Source organism: Mus caroli, chromosome 6 (genome assembly GCF_900094665.2).
Source record: "Mus caroli chromosome 6, CAROLI_EIJ_v1.1, whole genome shotgun sequence".
NCBI classification, from domain to species: Eukaryota; Metazoa; Chordata; class Mammalia; order Rodentia; family Muridae; genus Mus; species Mus caroli.
Window position 1 is genome coordinate 47,676,255 of NC_034575.1, and position 14,716 is coordinate 47,690,970.

At 42.9% G+C, this 14,716-nt stretch overlaps 1 non-coding gene across 1 annotated transcript; it reads left to right on the forward strand.

Moving 5' to 3' along the window:
* Positions 1–9,515: 9,515 nt before the first annotated feature.
* LOC115031385 lies at positions 9,516–9,658 on the forward strand. The gene has a single exon (XR_003837026.1). It is a non-coding gene; the product is annotated as a small nucleolar RNA SNORA48 (small nucleolar RNA).
* Positions 9,659–14,716: the final 5,058 nt, after the last annotated feature.

A 14,716-nucleotide genomic window follows, 5' to 3' on the forward strand; every position in this document is an offset into this window, starting at 1 on the left:
TATCTATCTATCTATCTATCTATCTATCTATCTACCTACCTACCTACCTACCTACCTACCTACCTATCTACCTATCTATCTATCTATCTATCTATCTATCTATCTATCTATCTATCTATCTATCTATCTACATGTTCTTTGATTCTTCTGCGTTGCCCTAATATAACTCTATTCTTCTACCATTTAGATCAATGTCTGTAAATATGAGAGGAATTAGCAAACCATAGAGCCTTGCCCATGCAGTGTTGGTCTCTGGCTTTCCTCTTCCCTCCGGGTCCATCTGTATGCACATCGGTCTTGCCTAATGTTGTGAAGCTTACCTCTTCCAGATTGAAACAATCTCACCTAGAAGAAGGAAGGAAGCTGATAGGACTCAGGAAGCTCATGAAACAGACACAGTTTAGGAAACACCCAAAATGAGAGAAGACTAACAATGTGCTAAAAGCAGCCCACATCTGCAGGAAGTAGAGATACCTTAGTGGCACTGACTGCAAGCTGGATGGTGCCTATGAGTCATCACTTATGTTGGGTGGGCTTTTTGGTGGTCTTGCTGTCTTGAGGTCACCCATACTCTTAAAAGTATCCTTTCACCTATGCTCTTCAAAGTAGCACCCGTAAACTCTTTGGCTCACCATTATTGCTTTGTGTGGAATCATTTCTTTGGTTTAATATTGACATTTAGGCTGAGACAAGTACACATTTGTTCACAGTTCCCTGGGAAAAGTCACACAAAACTTGTTTGGGGATTGTGCTACAGATGTGAACTCCCTTTCTTCTGTTGGGATAGAGGTCCACCCTGACCCCTCGCTCTGGACTGACATCCTGCTGATCTCTCTTCATCTTTGCAGTTTGAGAACCCACTTGGTGATTCTGTATCTATCCCCTGTACTGAACTGACTGTCTTGATTTTGTCCATGTCAGAACAACTCTCATCTAGCCCTCCCCTCACAGGCTGCCTTCTCTCAGAACCTGATGCTCCCAGCTGGGAAAATGTCAGGTTTCTTTTACATACTTGTAAGGAAGGCATACTTGTCTTTGACCTTATCACTCTGAACCCCTTCCTTTACTACTTACAGAGCTGGCCCCACTTGGCCTCAGCATCTCTCTTTTCTCTTCTTGTTCCTCCTTGATGTCTTCGCTTGCCTGATATGAAGTTATCAAAAATGGGTAGATCATTTAGGTGGCTTACTATAAAGAAAGAAGTAAGTAAAAGCTAGGTCATAATGGGGCTCAAAGCAAGTGCTAGGGGTATCTAGAGAGGGGTGAGAATGCTTTCTACTAGAGGAGAATAGACTGTCACATTGTTGCTGAGCTTTGAAGTTAAGTGACATTTTGGGAGGAGCTTGAGATGGACCTCAGGGAATGGTGTGAAATGAAGAGATGTGAAGAATTCTGGGAGCCTAGGGGATAGGAAGCCTTGTGGGTAGAGAAAGAAGGGGAGGAAAGTGTAGGAAGTAGATGAGGCTGGAGAGAATGAGGAGAGTCAGCTAATGCAAACATCTATCCAGGATGAGCTATTAGCTTCTAGAAGATAGCTATGGGTGATACCTCTCTATAACACAAGGGTGGGAGAGAAGCATGTTCGTGCTTTTTCTGGTTGCTATTTGGTGAAGGAGTGCTGGCTGAGTCACTTGGAAGAGCTTACGGGAGTCAGATCCTTCATCTGGGACACAGGACTGGATGGTACACTGGAAAATATATAACATCCTGTCCAGCCATACAGTTTCAAGAGTTTGATATAAATTTTGCTCACTAAGTAATTCTAATATCAGAGTTACATACTTATAGGCATTTGTATGAGAAATTTTTAATTATAAAATTTCAAACATAAGCAAATTAGTGTCTACCTGCATTTTTCAGCTCTTGCCACATCTAAACATACTCTCTTCTTTAGATTGAATTATTGAAACATTAAAATATCACTTACCTCTACCTCCTGTTGTGTTCCAAAATAAAGAGATATTAAAATGGTTTTCAAGTTCATTGTTATGTTTCACAGAGAAAACTTTGATCTATTGTGCATATCAAGGCAATATTTTTCCAGTTATCTTAAGGCTTTCTTTTGACAGTCAGTCTGAATTAGGGTTTAGGCAGCGTTCAGATGTGATATGTTACATCTTTTTCATCTTTTAAAAAGAACAAATATCTTAAATGAAAACATGATTTTGCTTTTGTGGAACTGGCAAGGATCAATCACCTTAGGAAAGTTTAAGAAGACAATTCAGAGGACCTACTGTCTGGCTGTCCCTTGGCTGTCCCTTGGCTGTCCCTTGGCTGTCCCTTGACTGGCCTTCCTTTGGGTAGGCAGGTGCTGCTTCTATCTCATGCTTTGTTTTGTGGTGCTAGTGGGACCTATTTTATTTCCTTTTCTAAAATAACAACAACAACAACAGCAGCAGCAGCAACAACAACAATAACAATTACAACAATGTCTTTTTCTGTAGTCCTGGTTATCAGAACTTGAGATGTAGACCAGACTGGCCTTAAACTCACTAAAATTTGCTGGCCTCTGCCTCCAAAAGTGCCAGGATTAAAATATGCCACCTGGCTATCCTCTGAGAAGCCTGGTCCACTAACTGACTCAGACAGAGGCATATGCCCACAGTCAAACAGTGGATGGAGCTTGAGGACTCATACGGAAGAATAAGAGGAAGGATTGAAGCCCTTAAGGGAATAGGAACTCCACAGGAAGATCAACAGAATCAACTAACCTGGACCCTTGGGCCATTCAGAGTCTGAACCACCAATCAAATATACACGGGCTGCACCTAAGCCTCCCTGCACATATGTAGCAGATGTGCAGCTTGGTCTTTAGGTGGGTCCTAAACAACTGGAACAGGATGGGGGGACTATCCCAAAAGCTGCTGCCTGTAAATAGAATATATTCTAACTGAGCTGCCTTGTCAGACATTAGTAGGAGAAGAAGCACCTAACCTTACAGAAACTTGATGCACCAGGGTGGGGGGATACCCAGGGGCCCTCCACTCACTCAGAAGGGGAGGGATGATAGGGGGAAGGACTTTAGGAGGGGGTGACCAGAAAGAGGACAGTGACCAAGATGTAAAGTGAATAAGTAAAAATAAATAAACAAATTTTTAAAAAATGAGAAAAAATATATGCCACCATGTCTGGCAGGACCTATTTTCAAAAATATATGCAGAGCGTAAACTATAGATGTTTCATTAAAACCAGAAGAAATGGGGCAGTTGAAACTCTGTATAGGGTCTTGAATGCACAAGCCCCTCAAGAATTGGTGACTGGTGACATTCAGAAACAGGCCTTTGGAGTCTTCCTTCTTTTATACATTTTAAGTTTTTTTTTTCTTTTTCTTTTTTCTAGTAGAATAGCCAGTTAGTTTCTTCTCACCAGTTTCCTGCTGAGTTTGATTTAATTCTGATTCAGTGAACACTGCTTTAGAAGCAGGAAGCTAGGAATCATCAGAGATGGTCCTGGCTCTGCCAACACCTGGCCAACATATGTCCCCTCTCTGGGCTTCTGCTGAAAGAAGCCAAAGACCTCGACTAAGCCATCCAGAGCATGGAGTCACTGATCAGAACTTTCAACATGAGACTAGATACTTTGACTCTGACAGAAGAAAAAGTAGGAAATAGGATTGGACAGAAATAGACTTTCTGGGAAGGACATCAATGGCAGAGGTACTAAGATCAACAATTTTTTAATTGGATATTTTCTTTACATTTCAAATGTTATTCCCTTTCCCAGTTCCCTTCCCTCCTGGAAACACCCTATCACATCCTCCCTTGCCCTGCTTCTATGAGGGTGTTCTTCCACCTTCTCACCCACTTCCACCTACCTGCCCTCAATTTCCTTACACTGGGGCATCTATCGAGCCTTCATAGACCAAGGACATCGCTTCCCATTGATGCATGACAAGGCCATCCACTGCTACATATGTACCTGCAGCCATGTGTAATCCTTGGTTAATGGCTTAGTCCCTGGGAGATCTGGGGAGGTCTGGTTGGTTGATTTTATTGTTCATCCTATGGGGTTGCAGACCCCTTCAACTCCTTCAGTCCTTTCTCTAACTGCTCGATTGGGGACCCCATGCTCAGTCCAATGGTTGTCTGCAGACATTTACCTCTGTATTTGTAAGGTTCCCCCAGGGTTCTCAGGAGACAGACATATCAGGCTCCTTTCAGCATATACTTCTTGGCATCCACAATAGTGTCTGGGTTTGGTAACTGTTTATGGGATGAATCCCCAGGTGGGACAGTATCTGGATGGCTTTTCCTTCAGTCTCTGCTCAACACTTTATCTCATATCTGCTTCTGTGAGTATCTTGTTCTCCTTCTAAGAAGGACTGAAGCACCCATACTTTTGTCTTCCTTCTTCCTGAGCTTCATGTGGTTTGTGAATTGTATCCTGGTTATTTGGAGCGTTTGGGCTAATATCCACTTATCAGTGAGTGCATACCATGTGTGTTCTTTTGTGGTTGGGTTACCTCACTCTGAGTGATATTTTCTAGTTCTATCCATTTGCCTAAGAATTTCATGAATGTCTTGTTTTTAATAGCAGAATAGTACTCCATTGTGTAAATGTACCACATTATCTGTATCCATTCCTCTGTTGAAGGACATCTTTCTTCCAGCTCCTGGATATTATAAATAAGGGTACTATGGTCATAGTGGAGCATGTGTCCTTATTAAATGTTGGAGCATCTTCTGGGTATATCCTCAGAAGTGGTATTGCTGGGTTCTCAGGTAGTACTATGTCCAATTTTCTGATGAACCGACAAACTGATTTCCAGAGTAGTTGTACCAGCTTACAATCCCACTGGCAATGGAGAAGTGTTCCTCTTTCTCCACATCCTCCCCAATATCTGCTGTCACCTGAGTTTTTTATTTTAGCCATTCTGACTGGTGTGAGGTGGAATCTCAGGGTGGTTTTGAATTGCATTTCCCTGATGACTAAGGATGTTGAACATTTCTTTAGGTGCTTCTCAGCCATTTGATGTTTCTCAGTTGAAAATTCTTTGTCTAGCTCGGTACCCCATTTTTAATAGGGTTATTTGGTTCTCTGGAGTCTAACTTCTTGAGTTCTTTGTGTATATTGTATATTTGCCCTCTATTGGATGTAGGATTGGTAAAGATCTTTTCTCAATCTGTTGGTTGCCTTTTTGTCCTATTGACAGTGATAGATTTCCATACATTGAACCATCCCTGCATCCCTGGGATGAAGCCTACTTGATCTTGGTGAATGATCATTTTGATGTGTTCTTGGATTCGGTTGGCAAGAATTTTATTATTTTTGCATCAATGTTCATAAGGGAGATTGGTCTGAAGCTCTCTTTCTTTGTTTGGTCTTTGTGTGATTTAGGTGTAAGCGTAATTGTGGCTTCCTAGAATGAATTGGATAGTGTACCTTCTGTTTCTATTTTATGGAATAGTTTGAAGAGTATTGGTATTAGGTCTTCTTTAAAGGTCTGATCGAATTCTCCACTAAACCCATCTGGTCCTGGGCTTATTTTGTTTGGAAGACTATTAATGACTGCTTCTATTTCTTTAGGGTTTATGGGACTGTTTAGATGGTTTACCTGACCCTGTTTTAACATTGGCATCTTGGATGTGTCTAGAAAATTGTCCATTTCATCCAGATTTTCCAATTTAGTTGTGTATAATCTTTTGTGGTAGGATCTGATATTTTCTTTTAATTTCCACGGTTTTCGTCATTTTTCCCTTTTCATTTCTGATTTTATTAATTTGGATACTGTCTCTGCACCCTCTGGTTAGTCTGGCCAAGAATTTATCTATCTTGTGGATTTTCTCAAAGAACCAGCTTCTGGTTTTGGTGATTCTTTGTATAGTTCTTTTTGTTTCTATTTGGTTGATTTCAGCCCTGAGTTTGATTATTTCCTGCCATCTACTCCTCTTGGATGTATTTGCTCCTTTTTGTTCTAGAGCTTTCAGGTGTGCTGTCAAGTTGCTAGTGAAAGCTCTCTTCTGTTTCTTTTTGGAGGCACTTATAGGTATGAGTTTTCCTCTTACCGCTTTCGTTGTATCCCATAAATTTTGGTATGATGTGTCTTCATTTTCATTACATTCTCAAAGGTCTTTAATTTCTTTCTTTATTTCTTCATTTACCAAGTTATCATTGACTAGAGCGTTGTTCTGTTTTCATGTGTACATGTGTTTTCCATTGTTTTTGTTGGAATTGAAGACCAGCCTTAGTCTGTGGAGATCTGATAGGATGCATGGGATTATTTCAGTCTTCTCGTATCTGTTGAGGCCTGTTTTGTGGCCAATCATATGGTCAGTTTTGGAGAAGATACCATGAGGTGCTGAGAAGAAGGTATATTCTTTGCTTTAGGATGAAATGTTCTATAAATATCTGTTAGCTCCATTTAGTTTATAACTTCGGTTAGTTTCACTGTGTCTGTTTAGTTTCTGTTTCCATGATCTGTCCATTGCTGAGAGTGGAGTGTTAAAGTCTCCCACTATTACTGTATGAGGTGTGATGTATGCTTTGAACTTTAATGTTTCTTTTATGAATGTAGGTGCCCTTGCATTTGGAGCATAGATGTCCAGAATTGAGAGTACATCTTGGTAGATTTTTCCTTTGACAAGTATGAAGTGTCCATCTTTATCTTTTTTGATAACTTTTGGTTGAAAGTCGATTTCACTTGATATTAGAATGGCTACTCCAGCTTGTTTCTTGGGACCATTTGCTTGAAAAATTATATTCCAACCTTGTACTCTGAGGTAGTGCCTATCTTTGTCACTGAGGTGCACTTTCTGAGTGCAGAAAAATGCTGGGTCCTGCTTACATATCCAGTCTGTTAGTATATGTCTTTTTATTGGGGAATTGAGTCCATTGATGTTAAGAGATATTAAAGACAAATGATTGTTACTGCCTATTATTTTTGTTGTTAGAGGTGGAATTATGTTTGTGTGCCTATATTTTGGGGGTATGTTGAAAGATTACTTTCTTGCTTTTTCTAGGGTGTAGTTTCCCTCCTTATGTTGGTGTTTTCCATTTATTATCCTTTGTAGGGCTGGATTTGTGTAAAGATATTGTGTAAATTTGGTTTTGTCATGGAATACCTTGGTTTTTCTGTTTGTGGTAATTGAGAGTTTTGCTGGGTATAGTAGTCTGGGCTGGCATTGATGTTCTCTTAGTGTCTGTATGGCATCTGTCCAGGTTCTTCTGGCTTTCATAGCCTCTGGTGAGAAATATGGTATAGGTCTGAGAGTTCTGACTTTATATATTACTTGACTTTCCCCCTTACTTGTTTTAATATTATTTCTTTATTTAATGCATTTGGTGTTTTGATTATTATATGATGGGTGGAATTTCTTTTCTGGTCCAGTCTATTTGGAGTTCTGTAGGCTTCTTTTATGTTTATGGACATCTCTTTCTTTAGATTAGGGAAGTTTTATTCTATAATTTTGTTAAAGATATTTACTAGCCTTTTCAGTTGGGAATCTTCACTCTCTTCTATACCTATTATCCTTAGGTTTGGTCTTCTCATTGTGTCCAGGATTTCCTGGATGTTTTGGGTTAGGACCTTTTTTATTTTGCATTTTCTTTGACAGTTGTGTCAATGTTTTCTAGGGTATTTTCTGTACCTGTGATTCTCTTTTCTATCTCTTGTATTCTGTTAGTGATGCTTGCATCTATGACTCTTGATCTCTTTCCTAGGTTTTCTAACTACAGGGTTGTCATCCTTTTTTATTTCTTTATTTTTTCTATTTCCATTTTTAGATCTTGGATGGTTTTGTCCATTTCCTTTGCCTGTTTTATTTTTCCTGTAATTCTTTAAGGGACTTTTGTGTTTCCTTATTAAAGGCTTCTTGCTGTTTACCCGTGTTCTCCTGTATTTCTTTAAGGGTGCCTTTTTTTCTTTCCTTCTTAAAGTCCGCTATTATCATAATTAGAAGTGACTTTAGATCCGAGTTTTGATTTTCTGGTGTGATGGTATATCCAGGAATTGCAATGTTAGGAGAATTGGGTTCTGATGATGACAAATAACCTTGGTTTCTGTTGCTTATGTTCTTATGCTTGCCTCCTGTCATCGGATTATCTCTAGTGCTCCATGCCTTTGCTATATCTTACTGGAGCCTGTCCTTCCTGTAATCCTGGTTGAGTCAGAATTCCTCAGAGTCCAGCTGTTTCTGTGGTCCTGAGATTCTGGGTGTGTCAGAGTTCCTGGGAGTCAGGCTGTCTCTGAGACCCTGAGATCCTGATGTGAACAAGCTCCTGTGATCCTGTGATCCTGTGATCCTGGGTGTGCTAGAGTGCCTTGGAGTGGAGTCTCCTCTGGGGGCTGTGGGACTGGCTGCCAAGTTTGAACCCAAGGTAAACCAAGACAGACCAGAAGGCAACCAAGCCACTGGTTGGGCAGGGTTTCTGGTTCCCTGGATCCTGCTGGTCCCAGTTACTCCTGGTAATGTTAGAACAGATGTTGTGTTCTACTCACCCCTAATCCTAAGATCCTGGGCGTGCTAGAGCACCTGGGAGTGGAGCCTCCTCTGGGGGCTGTGGGAGATCAACAATTTTTAAACAATACTTCATAAAACAGAAAAGCCTCTGTTCAGCAAACTGCAACACCATTCCAGTAGCAACCACATAATGTTAAAAAAAATCATTATCAATTATATATTTGATAGAGGGTTAGTATGTAGAATATAGAAAGAACTAAAAACCCTGAACATCAAGAAAACAAATAATCCAGTTAAAAATGGGATATAGAACTAAGCAGAGAATTCTGAAATACAAATGACTGGAAAACACTTAAAGAAATGTTCAACATCCTTAGTCAAGAGGAAAATCCAAATTAACACTACTTTTAGATTTTCATCTTACCCCAGTAAAAGGACCAAGATTAATAAAACAAATGACAGTATATGCTGGCGAGAATGTGGAGAAAAGTGAACACTTTTCCATTGCTGGTGGGAGTACCATCTTGTATACCTACTATGGAATTCAGTGTGGTAATTCCTCCAAAAGCTGGAAGTCGATCTACCTTAAGATCCAGTTATACTACTTTTGGACACAGACTCAAAGGACTCTACATCATCCTAAGAAGACATTTGCTCATCCATGCTCATTGCTGCCCTATTCACAGCCAGACTTTGGAAAGAGCATAGCTATCCATCAGCTAATGAATGAACAATGAAGATGTGGTACATTTACACAATGGAATTCAATATATTTGCAGGTAAATGGCTGGAACTAGAAACAATCATTCGTAGTGAGGTGACCTATACCCCCCAAAGACAAAAATTGCATGTCTTCTCTTTTATGCTTTCTTTTATAAGAGTTGTCATGATCATGGTGTCTCTTTATAGCAATAGAACAGTGACTAAGACAGGTAGTTAGTAAAGTACCATGGGAGAAGAGGAGATCTTCCGAGGAAGGAGAAATAGAATATAGTGTTATAAAGAGATAAGGGGAAAGAAGAATAGAAAGATTAAATGGAGAGGGGCATGGTAAAGGAGGTAATACGAGGAGGGACAACTGACACTAAAGGTCTTTTAAATATCCATATGCCCGCCAACCCCCGGCAATTGGCAAAGAGATGCCTTGTTGGTGATGTTGTTCTTATATCAGTCAAGGGCAGAGCAGATAGCTGTCCTTTGTTTATCCTCCCTTGATGTCTGTCTTGGTGGCCAAACTATCTTATACCCAGGACTCATAAAAATCAAATCAAATCAAATCAAATCAAATCAAATCCAATCCAGGCAGTGCAGGGCAGGAGAAGAAGACAGAAAAATAGCTGTGGACCACTATGCCATCTACAGATTTGCCCTCCAGTGCACAGCACAGGCAGGCCATAGACAACTTCTTGTGGCCACACCACGCAGCACTGATGGAGGATGTCAGCCAGGGGTCTTCCAGCCTCTAGCCACATCGCCAGCCTGCAGTGGGTACCACCACCATGTGTGAGTATGTGTTGGTCAGATGGGAGAGAAATGGAAGTGGAACACCTTGAACATTATGAAGAAATATGGAACTGGAGACCCAGAGGAGTAGCCTGTTGTGAGTGGCCAGCCCCACTGGTCTGGTGGTGAGGTTCTCTGGAGAGCTGGTCTCCTCTCTCACTGCTAGGTGGGAGAGTGAGCCTGTGTGTCACTCAAGCAGCACAATGGAGCTGGCCCTGGTGACCATTTGTCTGCCATGAGGTGGCACCGGCACAGAGGTGATGCCTCCGCCTGTGCCCTTTGCCACCTCTGGAAGTGAGGAAAACTACCCACAAACTCATGAGCTTGTGACAGCTATCCCTGTCCCTCACCAGCTACAGTATTCAGGAGAGCTGGCTCTGTACCTCACCTAGACAGCATAGCAGAGCTGACCCTAGTGGTGGGGAGCAGGTGAGCCATCCCAGAGGCTGAAAGCATAGAAGAGCTGGCCCTGCCATTCTTCTGCCATGAGGTGGCATGGCTGTAGTGGGTCATGGCTTCCTCCCTTGCCCCTCAGCACAAGCAGTAGTCAGGAGAGCTGGCTCTAGGGTCATGAAAGCAGAAGTCTGCCCCCTGCTGGCTGCTGCACCCAGAAGAGGAGGCCCTGTACCTCACCTGAGCAGCAGGGGTAGTGACCAGGGTTGAGGGTGGCGGGTGGAATGAGGAGTCAGGGATGTGTTTGAGGGAGAGCTGGTTCTGCCACTCTGCCAAGAGGTGGTCTGGGTCTGGGGAGAGATGCCTTTTTCCCTGTTGCCCATAGCCACCTGAGGCAGTTGGGAGGGCAGATGAGCCAGCCTGGGAGGTGGGCAGAGCACAGGAGAACTAGCCTTGTCACTTGTCTGTTATGAGGTGGTGTGGGTGTGGGTGTGTGACCTCCCCTTATATGCCTCATTACCTCCAGGAGTCAGGAGAGCTGGTCCTAGGGTCAGGAGAGCAGGGGAGCTCTAGCCCTGACCCCTCACTGGCTGTAGCACTCAGGAGAGTGGTCCCTGCACTTTGCCTTGCCTGGGCAACATGGCAGAGCTGGCCCTGATAGCAAAGGCACAAAAGCAACCTCCAATGGTGTGGAAGCTGGAGGGCTGACCCAGCACCTCATAGGCTTCTGCACTTGGGAGAGTGGGTCCCTCACCTTGACTGGACAGCACAGTGAAGCTGGCTCTTGAAGGTATAGGTATAGGTGAGCCACCTAAGGGCAGGAAAGCAGGAGAGCTGAACCTGCCTCCTGCAGATGGTGGCACTGGGTGGCCTAGCCAGAGCAGTGCTGGAGAGCTAGGCCTGGTGGTGCCAATAAAGGAGAGTTGGTGGGCTGTCCAGCTCAGTACCACCCAGGCCTAGATCCAAGTCTCTGACTTGGTCCACCCTAAAATCTGTATCATCTGTGAAAGTTTTGAATGTGTGAAAGAGCCAGTCCTGCTGTTCCAAAGCTGCAGGATCTCTAAGACACAGGGCAACAACAGATAGCCCAGAGGAGTCCCAATGAGAATTCAATATTAATGGTGTCAGAGAAGTCAGAGACCTCAAATCAGACCAATGACTCATTGCAATAACCATTTGCAAGTGAAGATGTGTGGACAGAGAGATATACTGTGGGGCACACTATGACATACTACAGCTTCCATGATGAGATGCTTTCTATGCTGTGTGTGTGTATGTGTGTGTGTGTGTGTACATGTGTGTGACCTACAACAGACACTTTCCTGAAACAGTGCCAAAAAATGTTAGGAGAGTAACAAACTGCTTTTTAAAAATTGGATGTAAGCATCCATGAGATGAAAACTATAGCTGACACTGCTAAAGCATCCAAGAACCTGAGGCCAGATAGGCCATTGGCTCTAGGTGAAGTCCTACTGCTATCATTCAGCTAAGGGAACATAGCAGTAAAAAGACCTTTAATGATATGTTGCTAAACTCAGTGCTTCATTCAAGCCTCACCAGAGAAGCCTCTCCTTGCAGTCAATGATAATGAAGAGATCACAATTGGACAACGAGCAGAGGTGAGAAACTTTGGAGCACTCAGTCCCAAATGGTACATCTTTATCAAAACTCTTTCCTAAAGGTCCATGGGTGTGATGTGTGTGTGTGTGTGTGTGTGTGTGTGTGTGTGTAGAAGAAGTAGAAAGATTATAAGAATCAGAGGTGGTTGATGAGTCCAAGAGAATAGTGTCATCTAGACACACCACGGCTGATACATGTCTGCGTGGGACACCATTCATAGACCTGCATAAGTTGAAACCAGACAAAATGCCAGCATTGAGAAGGGGATGTAAGCATAAAGTTCACCCCTAACCAAAACGTTGCCATTAATACCTGCTGTGGAGGGGAAACTTGGGTTTCTTCAATGGTAGAGACGCCAAGGCAGAGCCCATGCCCAAGCAACTGTCTCCTGCAGGAATTCCTGGGAAAGCTACAACAGAATCTCTCAGCTTGGAGAATACATATCTTAAGTGATGATGAATAAGCCAGTGATCTTCTATGAGTTTTACTAAAGCCGTGTGGACACATGACTAGTCCAGAAATGAAATGCATATTTTGGCACACAAACCACCTGCTGGAGAAATAAGAATTTAATGGACATATATCTGAAAGTTCCTAACCCTTTGGGGAGACTTTGAGACTTATTCTAGCGTGCCATACAATGAGTTTTATTGGGAACTGCTAAAATATATAATTTTAGGAGGGATAGGTGAGCACAAAACATGGACACCGCTGAAAAAATACTGGCCATGCCAAAGTAACTGCCATAAAAGTTCCCAGCACATTTCAGAAGAGATCCAGAGGCTTTATAGGGGTTGGCGTTCTAGTGGAGTTTCAGCCAAGGTCTCATTTGAAGGAAACACGTAGTGGTTTCCAAGGAAAAGTATGCAGTTACTGTCTTTGAAGGGGCCAATCCTGCTAATTACTGTAGCTATACAAGGAGAATCATGAATGTTTCACCATAAACATTTGATGAAACCGCCTAATTAACCATTAGAGTTACAACAGCCGCAGTAAACCAGGTGTGGTTTAGAAAAAATACTTTGAGGGGAAATGCAGTTCTCTTCTGCACTCAAAGGCAAAAGATACAAGAGGAGCCATGCCAACTCACTCAGGCTGTGTGTGTTCTAGAAGATGCTCCTTACATGGTCCTGTCACCATGGAAACAGAACTAAGGCAGCTGAAGCACTAGGTAATACTAGGGACTTTCATCATGTATGCAGTCCATCACTGACAGAAAGCTCATTGTGGTATGGAAACTGCATTCTGCATTTCCTCCTTGGAGATGGTTACTGTCTCTTACCCATCACTTCCATTTTTTCTAAGCTCAGATACTTGATTTTTTGGTCATTGATTGCAGGATGCAAACTCTGGAGCTCTAGAACACCCCTGCTCTGTGATCTTAATATTCTGAGCTCCATGTATATTGTCTGTTCTAAAGTGGGAGGGCAGTACTTGCTCCATAGACCACTGTGAAATATAATAGGATGTTAAGTTACACCGCACTCAGTACCCAACCTGCTAAATAACATCTGTCCCTGTTAGGGAAGATGATGGGGGGAAAGTGGGGGAAGTGGGCAAGGAGCTTCTTGTGACAGTATGAAGACGCCAGCTCACACAGGCTAGTGCCTGTAAGATGAGAGGTGAAGTGGGAGGTGGTAGAGGGAGAATCCTAGAAATTCATGGATCAGCCATCTTGGCGTACACATTGGCAAATAAGAGACCCTGTTCCCCCACCCACACCCCTAAAACAGTAGAGGGCAGAGACTGACACTTGAGGTTGTCCTCTGACCTTTGTATGCATGCCGTGGCTCTTATGTGCCTAATACAGCACACACACACACACAATCATAAACACACACACAAAATGCATGCCTCTGGGCTTTGGGATGATGGCCAGTGAACAGCATACCACATTTCAGGGTGGAATTTTCACTTTCTGAATATGAATGGTTTGAGAGCCACTTGGCCTTTCATTAAGTACCTATAGTAAGGTATGTGCTCTGAACCACTGATGTCCCATCAGGCCTTAGGAGACTCTCTCTGAAAATAGAATCTACCAAGAATAAATTTAGCAGGTGCTACTGACAGGGGCACATTAAAAGCTGTGAACTGCCCAAATTTCAGGAAACCTGTTTAACTTCATTTAACACAACATTTTCTAATTTTAGTCCAAAGAAAGGAGTCTTTTTTTTTTTTTTTAATCCTGACAAGATCTTCAGCGCCCTGCGGGGGCACTGATATGGCTAAGGGCACAGTCGTGGAGCTGTTGAACCGTGTGAACTTTTAAGTCCTCAGAGACATTTTGACCTTGGTGCTTGGTGTGGTCCCAGCCTTCAGAATATGGGGTTGAATACAGGGCTCAATGTATATACACCAGCTTCTGTATGCTTCTCGCCCAAACAATGACTTCCGGTGGGAGCAGTTTATTCTCCTTAGTACCGGCAGACAAGAAACGACAGCACAAGATTTTCGCCCCACTGGCCAAATCTGAGCGGTCTTTCTGGAGAAGGCATAGCATCTCCTGCTAGCAGCTATCAGAGGCAAAGGCCACCTTCTGCTTATTTCCCCATTGGCCAAACCTGAGCACTGGGCAGATGCCAAGGACCCTGGGGAAGGTGCTGCCAGCTAGGCATCGCTGAGAACTTGTGCTCCAGGGCCTTGCAGAAAACCCTGAATGCAGGGCTCCCTTCTTCATGGCAGATTCCATCACTCACTGCCTGGGTTCACCTTGTGCTTACACCCCCACCCCCACTCCCTGCACTTTTGACCCTCTTCTCTTTTAGAAAAGGGTATTTTGCGATTGACCTTTTCTCAAGTGC